At 45.9% G+C, this 14,312-nt stretch overlaps 6 non-coding genes across 6 annotated transcripts; all 6 read left to right on the top strand.

The window, feature by feature from the left end:
* Positions 1-4,938: 4,938 nt before the first annotated feature.
* Positions 4,939-5,020, top strand: Trnas-gcu. Its single transcript has one exon. It is a non-coding gene; the product is annotated as a tRNA-Ser (tRNA).
* Positions 5,021-5,777: 757 nt separating this feature from the next.
* Trnas-gcu lies at positions 5,778-5,859 on the top strand. Its single transcript has one exon. It is a non-coding gene; the product is annotated as a tRNA-Ser (tRNA).
* Positions 5,860-6,699: 840 nt separating this feature from the next.
* On the top strand, positions 6,700-6,781 carry Trnas-gcu. The gene has a single exon. It is a non-coding gene; the product is annotated as a tRNA-Ser (tRNA).
* A 1,372-nt stretch (positions 6,782-8,153) lies between these two features.
* On the top strand, positions 8,154-8,235 carry Trnas-gcu. The gene has a single exon. It is a non-coding gene; the product is annotated as a tRNA-Ser (tRNA).
* A 757-nt stretch (positions 8,236-8,992) lies between these two features.
* Trnas-gcu lies at positions 8,993-9,074 on the top strand. The gene has a single exon. It is a non-coding gene; the product is annotated as a tRNA-Ser (tRNA).
* Positions 9,075-9,896: 822 nt separating this feature from the next.
* On the top strand, positions 9,897-9,978 carry Trnas-gcu. Its single transcript has one exon. It is a non-coding gene; the product is annotated as a tRNA-Ser (tRNA).
* The last annotated feature ends 4,334 nt before the right edge of the window (positions 9,979-14,312 follow it).

Here is a 14,312-nt window from a genome sequence, read left to right as displayed (position 1 = left end):
CGTGCTAGTGACAACAAACAAACTTGTCCACCTTCTGAGTCAGTTCTTTCTGCAGATCAGATGGCTGAGGCGTCACATCACGTTATGGATTGCGAAGTCACTCAGGACCCTCCCACACCTCCGTCTGCCGATGTGTTCCCTAGCAGAGCACGTAGTAGGACCAAAGTTCAACCGAACGTCAACGCAGTACGGAAGAAAAACAAACCCAACGACACACAAGTGACTGTTCGTGATCCTCCCGACAATGCAGCCCATTCCGAAGTTTCTCTGACATTGTAATGCGACCAGTGTTGTTTAGTGACCCTTTACGTACCTCACTGTAATAATGGCACAAGCGTACAAATTCGTCTCCCTGACCATAAATAAGATTCGATCTGATCTCAAAATTGCGGCCCTACAGCAGTTTCTATACGAATCTGACGCTGATATTGTGTTGTTGCAGGAAGTTACTGTTTTAAATCTCTTCATCTCTGGTTTTAAAACCATATCAAACGTTGCTCCTGAGGAAAGTACAGGTACCGCACTTTTATTACGGGAAGGTATTCCAGTTGGGGAGATCGAGTTTTTAGATTCCGGTCGAGGAGTGAGCTGTAAAATTTTTGATGTAACCCTTGTTAATTTATATGCCCCATCAGGCAACAGCAACAAATTCGAACGGTCACGTTTTTATAAGGAGGATGTTACATATCTGTTGAGGAGCAGTCCTCAAAACCTGATAATAGGAGGTGACTTCAACTGTGTTCTACGTAAAAACGATCAGTCCCCTAATTTTAATTACTGTAAAGAACTGCACGAGCTCGTTAAGAATATTAAGCTGAAAGATGCTTGGGAACTGAAGTATCCTACTTTAGTTAAATTCACTTTTTTCACCGTTACTTCATGCAGCCGTCTGGATAGGATTTATCTATCGGACTGTATCAGTGACAGACTCCTAGCGGTTGACGTAATCCCGGCTAGTTTTACCGACCATTGCGCTTTTACGGCAACGGTTCACTTAAATCGACAGCCTACCAAATTATTTCGTTCCCCGTGGATGTTAAACATATCGCATCTGGCGGACGCTGAGTTATTTGACGTTATCAGGCATGTGTGGGAAACTTGTTTGCGTTCCATCACTTTTTATCCGACTAAAGCGATGTGGTGGACCACTGTTGCCAAACCAAAGCTTCGAAAAAGTCTCATTTATTATAGTGCTCAGAAAGCACGCGCCTTCAAGAGGACCTTTGAGTTTTACTACACTGTGCTGCGACAACTGTATGATTCATCCACTGCGACCAACACTAACTTTCCGTCAATTCAACGTGTCAAGGCTAAACTTGTCAGCTTGAAGCGTCAACAATTGGAAGGTCTGAAAGTTAAATCCAAACCTAAATCTGTTTTAGCCGACGAAATGACATCTATGTACCATTTATTCAAGCATTTATCACGTCGCCGCCGGGCTTTCATTGATGTTTTGGAAAGAGATAATGGGGAATTACTCTCTACTCAAGCGGCCATTATTAGTGAAATTCACCAACATTTCCAACGACTGTATTCCAGTGAAATTGTCAATGAACCTGCTGTCAGTGCAGTGGTCAATGTTTTTGATAGGGCGATTACTCCTGCTGACAATGTCGACTTTTTATCGGATTTCACTCCCGAGGAAGTTTTAGCCTTGATCTCTGAATCGCCTTCCTTTAAATCGCCTGGTCCTGATGGTTTGCCCAAGGAATTTTATATCAAATTCTGGAATGTCCTTGGTGGTACTTTTACTGAAATTGTTAATGAAGTCATGAGTGGTGGTCCTCTTCCTGCCGAGTTCAAGGTGGGTAGAATTGTTTTAGTCCCGAAGAGAACTGGTCACAAGCGAGTTGATAATCTCCGTCCAATCACATTGTTGAACTTTGATTATAAAACGATTGCCCGAGCGATTAATAGCAGACTGACCCCCATCCTTGGGAAAGTTATTCATTCACACCAGTCTTGCCTTCCAGGGAGATCCATTATGACTCCGGTTGCAGAGTACAGAGACGTTATTTCAGTAGCGGCCGTAACCAACATCAAATGTGCTTTCCTTTTTCTTGACTTTTGCAAAGCTTTTGACCGCGTTAGTCATCACTATTTAGAACGCATCCTGCAACGAATTGGACTCGAAGAACGAGCTGTGGCAGTCATTCGGCATATGATAACAGGCATTACTGCTAGGATCACCGTTAACGGTCAGCTGACACAAGCTGTTGGTATACGACGAGGTGTACCGCAAGGCAGGCCGTTGTCGATGTCGCTCTTTGTTTTGTCGCTCGAGCCATTTCTGAAGAGATTGTGTATCACATTAACTGGCCTTTCTGTCTTAGGGAGCAATCTTACTGTGAGGGCTTACGCCGATGATGTTGCTGTTATCCTACGTCATGAGTCTGAAGTGGCCCAATTGCGGGCTGAGATTGATACTTACAGCACTGCGTCTGGAGCGAAACTCAGTGAGGGTAAATGTAAGGTTCTAAGCTTACGGGGCTTCGAATCTCTTGCTATACCGTGGGCACAGATCGTCGAACAACATGTTGCTCTGGGAATCATCATCGATAGGTGTCCTTTACGTATGGCAGCTAAAAACTGGAAACTTACTGCCAATCGAATACAGGGAGCTATAGTGGAAAACACCTGGCGATCGACAAATATCCTCCAGACGATCAGGATTTTGAATACATACATACTCTGTAAAGCTTATTATGTCGCTCAGGTGTTCCCTCTTCCCAAAATGCAAGCCCATAAGATCATGCGTTTGTCCAGTAGGTTTGTGTGGCTCGGTCATATTTTTAAGTTAACCTATACCACACTGTCTAAGTCAGTGCAAGCTGGGGGCCTGCAACTCAATGATATCCGTCGAAAGGCGACAGCACTCTATATAAAACGAACAACTGTGATAATTACCACGATGCCCCATACTATCACATCGAAGCTGTTTCGCATTGTTCGCCCTAAATGTATGAAACCGCCAATTGACATCGGGAAACTAAACTTTCAATTGCAACATGTCGGTGTTTATTACCTCGAAATGAGTTACTTAGGTGACAGTGTTTCCACAAGTCCTTGTCTCACGACAGTGTTCTTAATTGCTCAGTGGCAGAAGTACGAAGCTCCAAATACAATTGAAATGCACTACCCAAGAATCGTCTGGACGGCAGTGTGGACCAATATTACTCTCAAAATTCATTCTTCCGATGTGCTTTCCGCCTGGTATAAAGTTGTCCACAATCTTATTCCAACCAACGAAAAACTCAACCGCATTGGCTTAAGTGCTACTGACAACTGCCTCAAATGTGGATTAGTAGACACTCTGAGGCACAGGTTTACTTGCTGTGGACATCAGTTCAACTGGCATTGGGTGCGGAAACGATTGGCGCTGCTCACACGTAGCACTGAAAGTCTTTATACAACTGATATCCTCCTGTGGCCTGATACACGGTTTTACCCCAAAACGAAAAACAATACTGTTATGTGGATGCTGGGACATTTTGTCAATTACGTCATAACGAAACACGGAGAAGACAATATTACTGCCTTTACTGCTTATATGGTAACGGCATATTGGCGAAGAAACCAGTTCCCACACATTAAGAGGGATTTTGGCAATATGTTAACAATCCTGTTTGAGAAACAGGGAATTGGGTGATTCTAAAGTAAATCCGCGATTCCTGTCACCATTTCCATGGTGAAGTTCCCAGGTACAAGACAACAGTGAATAATATTTCGTTATCATTTCGCCTATGGCGCTTGAAGAACCTGAAGTTTTCTTTTCTTTCTTATTCCTCATTATTTGTTTTTTGAGGGAAGAGACATCTCTTTTTTTTTTTTCCTCTCTTCTTGGTTTTGAGAAAGATTTCTAATTTTCGTTGGCACTTATATTCCAAAAAGAAGAAGCAATGAGCTCCTTGTAATCACGAAGAAATTGAATTCCTTTTGTGTACTGTTGTACGATGCCAGTGAATCTGGAGACATTGATTTCATTTGATTATAGCTGAAGAAGCTCGCCAAGGAAGGCATTCATGGAGAGCGCAAGGAGGGCTGTAAGGGGAGAATGGAGGCCCTAAAATAAAAAAAAAAAAAAAAAAAAAAAAAAAAAAAAAAAAAAAAAAAGTGGTTAAGGCGTTGGACTGCTAATCCAATGTGCTCTGCACGCGTGGGTTCGAATCCCATCCTCGTCGATGAATTTTACGTGAAGCACGCGTTTGCGGTCACTCCTTCTCCGTGCGAAACGCCACTCAGTAGTAACAACGACGCGTGTACGTGGCAGATAGCGTGTGTATGAAATACGAGACAAAACTGCCCACCAGATGAAAGCGCACAACATTCCATAGCGTATGCCCTTCGAATTAAACATCATTTCGAGATCTACAAACCAATCAAATTTCGGCTGCAGCTAAGAGTATGTTGGTATTTGCGAACTACGAGCTCTAATTTATATTTAAGTGCATACCTGTCGCAGTCATTTTAACGTATCGAGCCTATAATAATCCATCTGTATTGACTTTGCAGCCATCCGTCGCTAGTGGCCGACCAAACACCAAGCTCCATCGCAAACAGCAGGACAATCTTGGGCTAGGGGGAACGTCAAAACCTTGCAAGCAATATCAGTGTAGCGTATCGAGCTGTACGTTTCGTTGCAGTAAGTCTTGGAAAAGAATGCACAGCACCTTTCTCATTTGCATTAGACGACACTGCATGTCGATACAATGCTTATTCCTGCAGTAAATAGGTGGGCCGGTGATTTTGCCCCGATCGGATATCGACGTGGACGGATGCTGTCATTAAACGATTCGCGAGTGGGAGCTTGGTCGGCTGCACTGCAGCTTGGCATTAGACGTTAACACCGGCCCAGTACGATGTTTTGAATGCGTTTTCGAATCGACAAATGTCTTCTTTCCGCAAGCACTAGCCCAAGACACAGCTGTTGTACCAGCAGACGGGGTGGCCGAGTGGTTAAGGCGTTGGACTGCTAATCCAATGTGCTCTGCACGCGTGGGTTCGAATCCCATCCTCGTCGATGAATTTTACGTGAAGCACGCGTTTGCGGTCACTCCTTCCCCGTGCGAAACGCCACTCAGTAGTAACAACGACGCGTGTACGTGGCAGATAGCGTGTGTATGAAATACGAGACAAAACTGCCCACCAGATGAAAGCGCACAACATTCCATAGCGTATGCCCTTCGAATTAAACATCATTTCGAGATCTACAAACCAATCAAATTTCGGCTGCAGCTAAGAGTATGTTGGTATTTGCGAACTACGAGCTCTAATTTATATTTAAGTGCATACCTGTCGCAGTCATTTTAACGTATCGAGCCTATAATAATCCATCTGTATTGACTTTGCAGCCATCCGTCGCTAGTGGCCGACCAAACACCAAGCTCCATCGCAAACAGCAGGACAATCTTGGGCTAGGGGGAACGTCAAAACCTTGCAAGCAATATCAGTGTAGCGTATCGAGCTGTACGTTTCGTTGCAGTAAGTCTTGGAAAAGAATGCACAGCACCTTTCTTATTTGCATTAGACGACACTGCATGTCGATACAATGCTTATTCCTGCAGTAAATAGGTGGGCCGGTGATTTTGCCCCGATCGGATATCGACGTGGACGGATGCTGTCATTAAACGATTCGCGAGTGGGAGCTTGGTCGGCTGCACTGCAGCTTGGCATTAGACGTTAACACCGGCCCAGTACGATGTTTTGAATGCGTTTTCGAATCGACAAATGTCTTCTTTCCGCAAGCACTAGCCCAAGACACAGCTGTTGTACTAGCAGACGAGGTGGCCGAGTGGTTAAGGCGTTGGACTGCTAATCCAATGTGCTCTGCACGCGTGGGTTCGAATCCCATCCTCGTCGATGAATTTTACGTGAAGCACGCGTTTGCGGTCACTCCTTCTCCGTGCGAAACGCCACTCAGTAGTAACAACGACGCGTGTACGTGGCAAATAGCGTGTGTATGAAATACGAGACAAAACTGTCCACCAGATGAAAGCGCACAACATTCCATAGCGTATGCCCTTCGAATTAAACATCATTTCGAGATCTACAAACCAATCAAATTTCGGCTGCAGCTAAGAGTATGTTGGTAATTTGCGAACTACGAGCTCTAATTTATATTTAAGTGCATACCTGTCGCAGTCATTTTAACGTATCGAGCCTATAATAATCCATCTGTAGCACAACTGTCGCCTTCCGACAGTTTGTTTCAAGTGAGGCCGCCATCTACAGAAGCGATTTGGCAGGGCCTACTGGAGAGACTTGACTTTGCAGCCATCCGTCGCTAGTGGCCGACCAAACACCAAGCTCCATCGCAAACAGCAGGACAATCTTGGGCTAGGGGGAACGTCAAAACCTTGCAAGCAATATCAGTGTAGCGTATCGAGCTGTACGTTTCGTTGCAGTAAGTCTTGGAGAAGAATGCACAGCACCTTTCTCATTTGCATTAGACGACACTGCATGTCGATACAATGCTTATTCCTGCAGTAAATAGGTGGGCCGGTGATTTTGCCCCGATCGGATATCGACGTGGACGGATGCTGTCATTAAACGATTCGCGAGTGGGAGCTTGGTCGGCTGCACTGCAGCTTGGCATTAGACGTTAACACCGGCCCAGTACGATGTTTTGAATGCGTTTTCGAATCGACAAATGTCTTCTTTCCGCAAGCACTAGCCCAAGACACAGCTGTTGTACCAGCAGACGGGGTGGCCGAGTGGTTAAGGCGTTGGACTGCTAATCCAATGTGCTCTGCACGCGTGGGTTCGAATCCCATCCTCGTCGATGAATTTTACGTGAAGCACGCGTTTGCGGTCACTCCTTCTCCGTGCGAAACGCCACTCAGTAGTAACAACGACGCGTGTACGTGGCAGATAGCGTGTGTATGAAATACGAGACAAAACTGCCCACCAGATGAAAGCGCACAACATTCCATAGCGTATGCCCTTCGAATTAAACATCATTTCGAGATCTACAAACCAATCAAATTTCGGCTGCAGCTAAGAGTATGTTGGTATTTGCGAACTACGAGCTCTAATTTATATTTAAGTGCATACCTGTCGCAGTCATTTTAACGTATCGAGCCTATAATAATCCATCTGTATTGACTTTGCAGCCATCTGTCGCTAGTGGCCGACCAAACACCAAGCTCCATCGCAAACAGCAGGACAATCTTGGGCTAGGGGGAACGTCAAAATGTAATGTCGGTAGCTGGACCGACACCGTGATGTGGATTGCTGAAAAGGAATGCTAAACTAACGCTGTGGCCGATAGTGCACGAACGGCAATAAGCATACGGGCGTGAAGTCTGGAACATAAAAACTTATGAATGAATAAGAAGAAAAGTATGTAGATGCTTTTTACTTAACTTTTAATAATTCCTTGGAATACATCTCTCTTGAATACTCGTAAGCTATAGGCACTGATACAAATGGCTCCTTGCTAGTTCGTAGCCATTAACTTAGCTGATGGCTATTCTGTCTCTCGGCTAATGAGAGAGAAAGCTTCGTACAACTGGGCGATAGCTAGGTTCGCGTACAACTGGGCGGTAGCTTGGTTCTCGTACAACTGGGGCGGTAGCTTGGTTCTCGTACAACTGGGCGGTAGCTTGGTTCTCGTACAACTGGGCGATAGCTAGGTTCGCGTACAACTGGGGTCGAGTCCACTCTCGTATCACGAGACCTGCCTTGGTGGTGGCGCTAGGTCTGCGATCACAGTGGCGACACGCGGGTCCGACATGTACTACATGGACCACGGCCGATTTAAGCTACCACCTAGCAAGTGTGGTGTCTGGCGGTGACACCACACAAAACCTTGCAAGCAATATCAGTGTAGCGTATCGAGCTGTACGTTTCGTTGCAGTAAGTCTTGGAAAAGAATGCACAGCACCTTTCTCATTTGCATTAGACGACACTGCATGTCGATACAATGCTTATTCCTGCAGTAAATAGGTGGGCCGGTGATTTTGCCCCGATCGGATATCGACGTGGACGGATGCTGTCATTAAACGATTCGCGAGTGGGAGCTTGGTCGGCTGCACTGCAGCTTGGCATTAGACGTTAACACCGGCCCAGTACGATGTTTTGAATGCGTTTTCGAATCGACAAATGTCTTCTTTCCGCAAGCACTAGCCCAAGACACAGCTGTTGTACCAGCAGACGGGGTGGCCGAGTGGTTAAGGCGTTGGACTGCTAATCCAATGTGCTCTGCACGCGTGGGTTCGAATCCCATCCTCGTCGATGAATTTTACGTGAAGCACGCGTTTGCGGTCACTCCTTCCCCGTGCGAAACGCCACTCAGTAGTAACAACGACGCGTGTACGTGGCAGATAGCGTGTGTATGAAATACGAGACAAAACTGCCCACCAGATGAAAGCGCACAACATTCCATAGCGTATGCCCTTCGAATTAAACATCATTTCGAGATCTACAAACCAATCAAATTTCGGCTGCAGCTAAGAGTATGTTGGTATTTGCGAACTACGAGCTCTAATTTATATTTAAGTGCATACCTGTCGCAGTCATTTTAACGTATCGAGCCTATAATAATCCATCTGTATTGACTTTGCAGCCATCCGTCGCTAGTGGCCGACCAAACACCAAGCTCCATCGCAAACAGCAGGACAATCTTGGGCTAGGGGGAACGTCAAAACCTTGCAAGCAATATCAGTGTAGCGTATCGAGCTGTACGTTTCGTTGCAGTAAGTCTTGGAAAAGAATGCACAGCACCTTTCTCATTTGCATTAGACGACACTGCATGTCGATACAATGCTTATTCCTGCAGTAAATAGGTGGGCCGGTGATTTTGCCCCGATCGGATATCGACGTGGACGGATGCTGTCATTAAACGATTCGCGAGTGGGAGCTTGGTCGGCTGCACTGCAGCTTGGCATTAGACGTTAACACCGGCCCAGAACGATGTTTTGAATGCGTTTTCTAATCGACAAATGTCTTCTTTCCGCAAGCACTAGCCCAAGACACAGCTGTTGTACCAGCAGACGAGGTGGCCGAGTGGTTAAGGCGTTGGACTGCTAATCCAATGTGCTCTGCACGCGTGGGTTCGAATCCCATCCTCGTCGATGAATTTTACGTGAAGCACGCGTTTGCGGTCACTCCCTCTCCGTGCGAAACGCCACTCAGTAGTAACAACGACGCGTGTACGTGGCAGATAGCGTGTGTATGAAATACGAGACAAAACTGCCCACCAGATGAAAGCGCACAACATTCCATAGCGTATGCCCTTCGAATTAAACTTCATTTCGAGATCTACAAACCAATCAAATTTCGGCTGCAGCTAAGAGTATGTTGGTAATTTGCGAACTACGAGCTCTAATTTATATTTAAGTGCATACCTGTCGCAGTCATTTTAACGTATCGAGCCTATAATAATCCATCTGTAGCACAACTGTCTCAAGTGAGGCCGCCATCTACAGAAGCGATTTGGCAGGGCCTACTGGAGAGACTTGACTTTGCAGCCATCCGTCGCTAGTGGCCGACCAAACACCAAGCTCCATCGCAAACAGCAGGACAATCTTGGGCTAGGGGGAACGTCAAAACCTTGCAAGCAATATCAGTGTAGCGTATCGAGCTGTACGTTTCGTTGCAGTAAGTCTTGGAAAAGAATGCACAGCACCTTTCTCATTTGCATTAGACGACACTGCATGTCGATACAATGCTTATTCCTGCAGTAAATAGGTGGGCCGGTGATTTTGCCCCGATCGGATATCGACGTGGACGGATGCTGTCATTAAACGATTCGCGAGTGTGAGCTTGGTCGGCTGCACTGCAGCTTGGCATTAGACGTTAACACCGGCCCAGAACGATGTTTTGAATGCGTTTTCGAATCGACAAATGTCTTCTTTCCGCAAGCACTAGCCCAAGACACAGCTGTTGTACCAGCAGACGAGGTGGCCGAGTGGTTAAGGCGTTGGACTGCTAATCCAATGTGGTCTGCACGCGTGGGTTCGAATCCCATCCTCGTCGATGAATTTTACGTGAAGCACGCGTTTGCGGTCACTCCCTCTCCGTGCGAAACGCCACTCAGTAGTAACAACGACGCGTGTACGTGGCAGATAGCGTGTGTATGAAATACGAGACAAAACTGCCCACCAGATGAAAGCGCACAACATTCCATAGCGTATGCCCTTCGAATTAAACATCATTTCGAGATCTACAAACCAATCAAATTTCGGCTGCAGCTAAGAGTATGTTGGTAATTTGCGAACTACGAGCTCTAATTTATATTTAAGTGCATACCTGTCGCAGTCATTTTAACGTATCGAGCCTATAATAATCCATCTGTAGCACAACTGTCTCAAGTGAGGCCGCCATCTACAGAAGCGATTTGGCAGGGCCTACTGGAGAGACTTGACTTTGCAGCCATCCGTCGCTAGTGGCCGACCAAACACCAAGCTCCATCGCAAACAGCAGGACAATCTTGGGCTAGGGGGAACGTCAAAACCTTGCAAGCAATATCAGTGTAGCGTATCGAGCTGTACGTTTCGTTGCAGTAAGTCTTGGAAAAGAATGCACAGCACCTTTCTCATTTGCATTAGACGACACTGCATGTCGATACAATGCTTATTCCTGCAGTAAATAGGTGGGCCGGTGATTTTGCCCCGATCGGATATCGACGTGGACGGATGCTGTCATTAAACGATTCGCGAGTGGGAGCTTGGTCGGCTGCACTGCAGCTTGGCATTAGACGTTAACACCGGCCCAGAACGATGTTTTGAATGCGTTTTCGAATCGACAAATGTCTTCTTTCCGCAAGCACTAGCCCAAGACACAGCTGTTGTACCAGCAGACGAGGTGGCCGAGTGGTTAGTTCCGCTTGCGACGCCGTGCAGGTCGCACGTGTTGTGCCTTCGCTCCGCAATAGCGTGTGCAAGCTGTGACTACTTTCGTTGTTTACGTTGTTTGCTAGATTTGCTGTCTTGTGTTTCCGTCACTTCACTTCGCTTTTAGTGTTTTGTGTCGTTGTGTGTTAGCGGTCTCGACCGTTTAATAAGTGGATATGTCGTCCAGGTTGTTCCCAAGGAAATGTACTCTGTGTTTCGAATTTGACAAGTCTACACGTCATGTTCAACCGAGTTCCATGGAAGTTCACGATTTCATAGTGGATGTCATTGGTATTACGTCTGACCAGGTTCATACTGCCTATTACGACACAGATCTCTACTGTTTCTTCGTCAAGTTGTTAAACCCTGTGTTACTGGAGAGGATTCTGTTAAAACATGGTAGCAGAGCTGAGTTCCGTCATCGTGACGCCTCGGTGAGTACTGTTCTCATATCCAATGCTGATGTAGAATATAAAAATGTCCGTGTGTACAACCTGCCGCCGGAAGTTGAAAACTGTTATTTACGTGAGATTTTGACGAAGTATGGGGAGGTCAAGCAAATCCGTAACGAACGTTGGTCTAGCCAACATCGGTTACAGTGTTTTAGTGGCGTCCGGTCAGTCGAAATGCACGTCAAGCAAGATATCCCCTCCCATCTTATTGTTTGTGGGTATAAAGTGCATGTCACGTACAGTGGGCAACCAGGCACATGCTTTATTTGTAACGAAACTGGCCACTTGCGTACGAACTGCCCTAAACGTGTCTTTGTTCTCAAAAGTACTTTGGAACAGCGTAGAAAATTGACATTGGCCGATCTTGTTAGGGAGGCCCCAATCACGGACATCGAACGCCCTAGTGATAGTGAAATATTGCCCCCGGAGCCTGGTTTGCCTGTTGCCGACTTTCCACCCTTTCCTTCAAAACCGGTTACCGATCCGCCTGCTTCCAAATCTGACGTGCAGCTGCTGAGCCACAAACGGCGACGAACGTGTGATGATGATAGTCCGGACGAAGATCTCCAGGAATTAGAACATGACGTCCCGAAAGAGATGCCGGTTACGGTTACTAACTCACGTTTTTCTGAACCGTCGCACGCAGCTGTCGACGTTGCGGCTATTGACGTCATTCCGAGTGACGTACAGGCAGCTTTGGCATCACAACAGCCGAGCCCGCCGCCTGAAGTCGCGACGTCACCACAGGACGACTCACAACAAGCGCGTGCTCCCGATAAGCATAACGAGGAAGGCAGTATTTGTGTACAAACTGAAGGAAGTCAAAGTCCGTCTACAAACAAACACGAAGTTCGTGCTAGTGACAACAAACAAACTTGTCCACCTTCTGAGTCAGTTCTTTCTGCAGATCAGATGGCTGAGGCGTCACATCACGTTATGGACTGCGAAGTCACTCAGGACCCTCCCACGCCTCCGTCTGCCGATGTGTTCCCTAGCAGAGCACGTAGTAGGACCAAAGTTCAACCGAACGTCAACGCAGTACGGAAGAAAAACAAACCCAACGATACCCAAGTGACTGTTCGTGATCCTCCCGACAATGCAGACCATTCCGAAGTTTCTATGCCCTTGTAATGCGACCAGTGTTGTTTAGTGACCCTTTCCGTACCTCACTGTACTAATGGCACAAGCGTACAAATTCGTCTCCCTGAACATAAATAAGATTCGATCTGATCTCAAAATTGCGGCCCTACAGCAGTTTCTATACGAATCTGACGCTGATATTGTGTTGTTACAGGAAGTTACTGTTTTGAATCTCTTCATCTCTGGTTTTAAAACCATATCAAACGTTGCTCCTGAGGAAAGTACAGGTACCGCACTTTTAATACGGGAAGGTATTCCAGTTGGGGAGATCGAGTTTTTAGATTCCGGTCGAGGAGTGGGCTGTAAAATTTTTGATGTCACCCTTGTTAACTTATATGCCCCGTCAGGCAACAGCAACAAATTCGAACGGTCACGTTTTTATAAGGAGGATGTTACGTATCTGTTGCGGGGAAGTCCTCAAAACCTGATAATAGGAGGTGACTTTAACTGTGTTCTACGTAAAAACGATCAGTCCCCTAATTTTAACTACTGTAAAGAACTGCACGAGCTCGTTAAGAATATTAGGCTGAAAGATGCTTGGGAACTGAAGTATCCTACTTTAGTTAAATTCACTTTTTTCACCGTTGCTTCATGCAGCCGTCTGGATAGACTTTATCTATCGGACTGTATCAGTGACCGACTCCTAGCGGTTGACGTAATCCCGGCTAGTTTTACCGACCATTGCGCTGTTGCGGCAACAGTTCACTTAAATCGACAGCCTACCAAATTATTTCGTTCCCCGTGGATGTTAAACATATCGCATCTGGCGGACGCTGAATTATTTGACGTTATCAGACATGTGTGGGAAACTTGTTTGCGTTCCATCACTTTTTATCCGACTAAAGCGATGTGGTGGACCACTGTTGCCAAACCAAAGCTTCGAAAAAGTCTCATTTATTATAGTGCTCAGAAAGCACGCGCCTGCAAGAAGACCTTTGAGTTTTACTACACTGTGTTGCGACAATTGTATGATTCATCCACTGCGACCAACACTAACTTTCCATCAATTCAACGTGTCAAGGCTAAACTTGTCAGCTTGAAGCGTCAACAATTGGAAGGTCTGAAAGTTAAATCCAAACCTAAATCTGTTTTAGCCGACGAAATGACATCTATGTACCATTTATTCAAGCATTTATCACGCCGCCGCCGGGCTTTCATTGATGTTTTGGAAAGAGATAATGGGGAATTACTCTCTACTCAAGCGGCCATTATTAGTGAAATTCACCAACATTTCCAACGACTGTATTCCAGTGAGATTGTCAATGAACCTGCTGTCAGTGCAGTGGTCAATGTTTTTGATCGGGCGATTAGTCCTGCTGACAATGTCGACTTTTTATCGGATTTCACTCCCGAGGAAGTTTTAGCCTTGATCTCCAAGTCGCCTTCCTTTAAATCGCCTGGTCCTGATGGTTTGCCCAAGGAATTTTATACCAAATTCTGGAATGTCCTTGGTGGTACTTTTACTGAAATTGTTAATGAAGTCATGAGTGGTGGTCCTCTTCCTGCCGACTTGAAAGTGGGTAGAATTGTTTTAGTCCCGAAGAGAACTGGTCACAAGCGAGTTGATAATCTCCGTCCAATCACATTATTGAACTTTGATTATAAAACGATTGCCCGAGCGATTAATAGCAGAATGACCCCCATCCTTGGAAAAGTTATTCATTCACATCAGTCTTGCCTTCCAGGGAGATCCATTATGACTCCGGTTGCAGAGTACAGAGACGTTATTTCAGTAGCGGCCGTAACCAACATCAAATGTGCTTTCCTTTTTCTTGACTTTTGCAAAGCTTTTGACCGCGTTAGTCATCACTATTTAGAACGCATCCTGCAACGAATTGGACTCGAAGAACGAGCTGTGGCAGTCATTCGGAATATGATAACCGGC

Source organism: Schistocerca piceifrons, unplaced genomic scaffold (assembly GCF_021461385.2).
Source record: "Schistocerca piceifrons isolate TAMUIC-IGC-003096 unplaced genomic scaffold, iqSchPice1.1 HiC_scaffold_2315, whole genome shotgun sequence".
Lineage (NCBI taxonomy): Eukaryota > Metazoa > Arthropoda > Insecta > Orthoptera > Acrididae > Schistocerca > Schistocerca piceifrons.
Note: the sequence above shows the minus strand (reverse complement) of the source record. Positions and strands in the feature narration are given on the sequence as shown.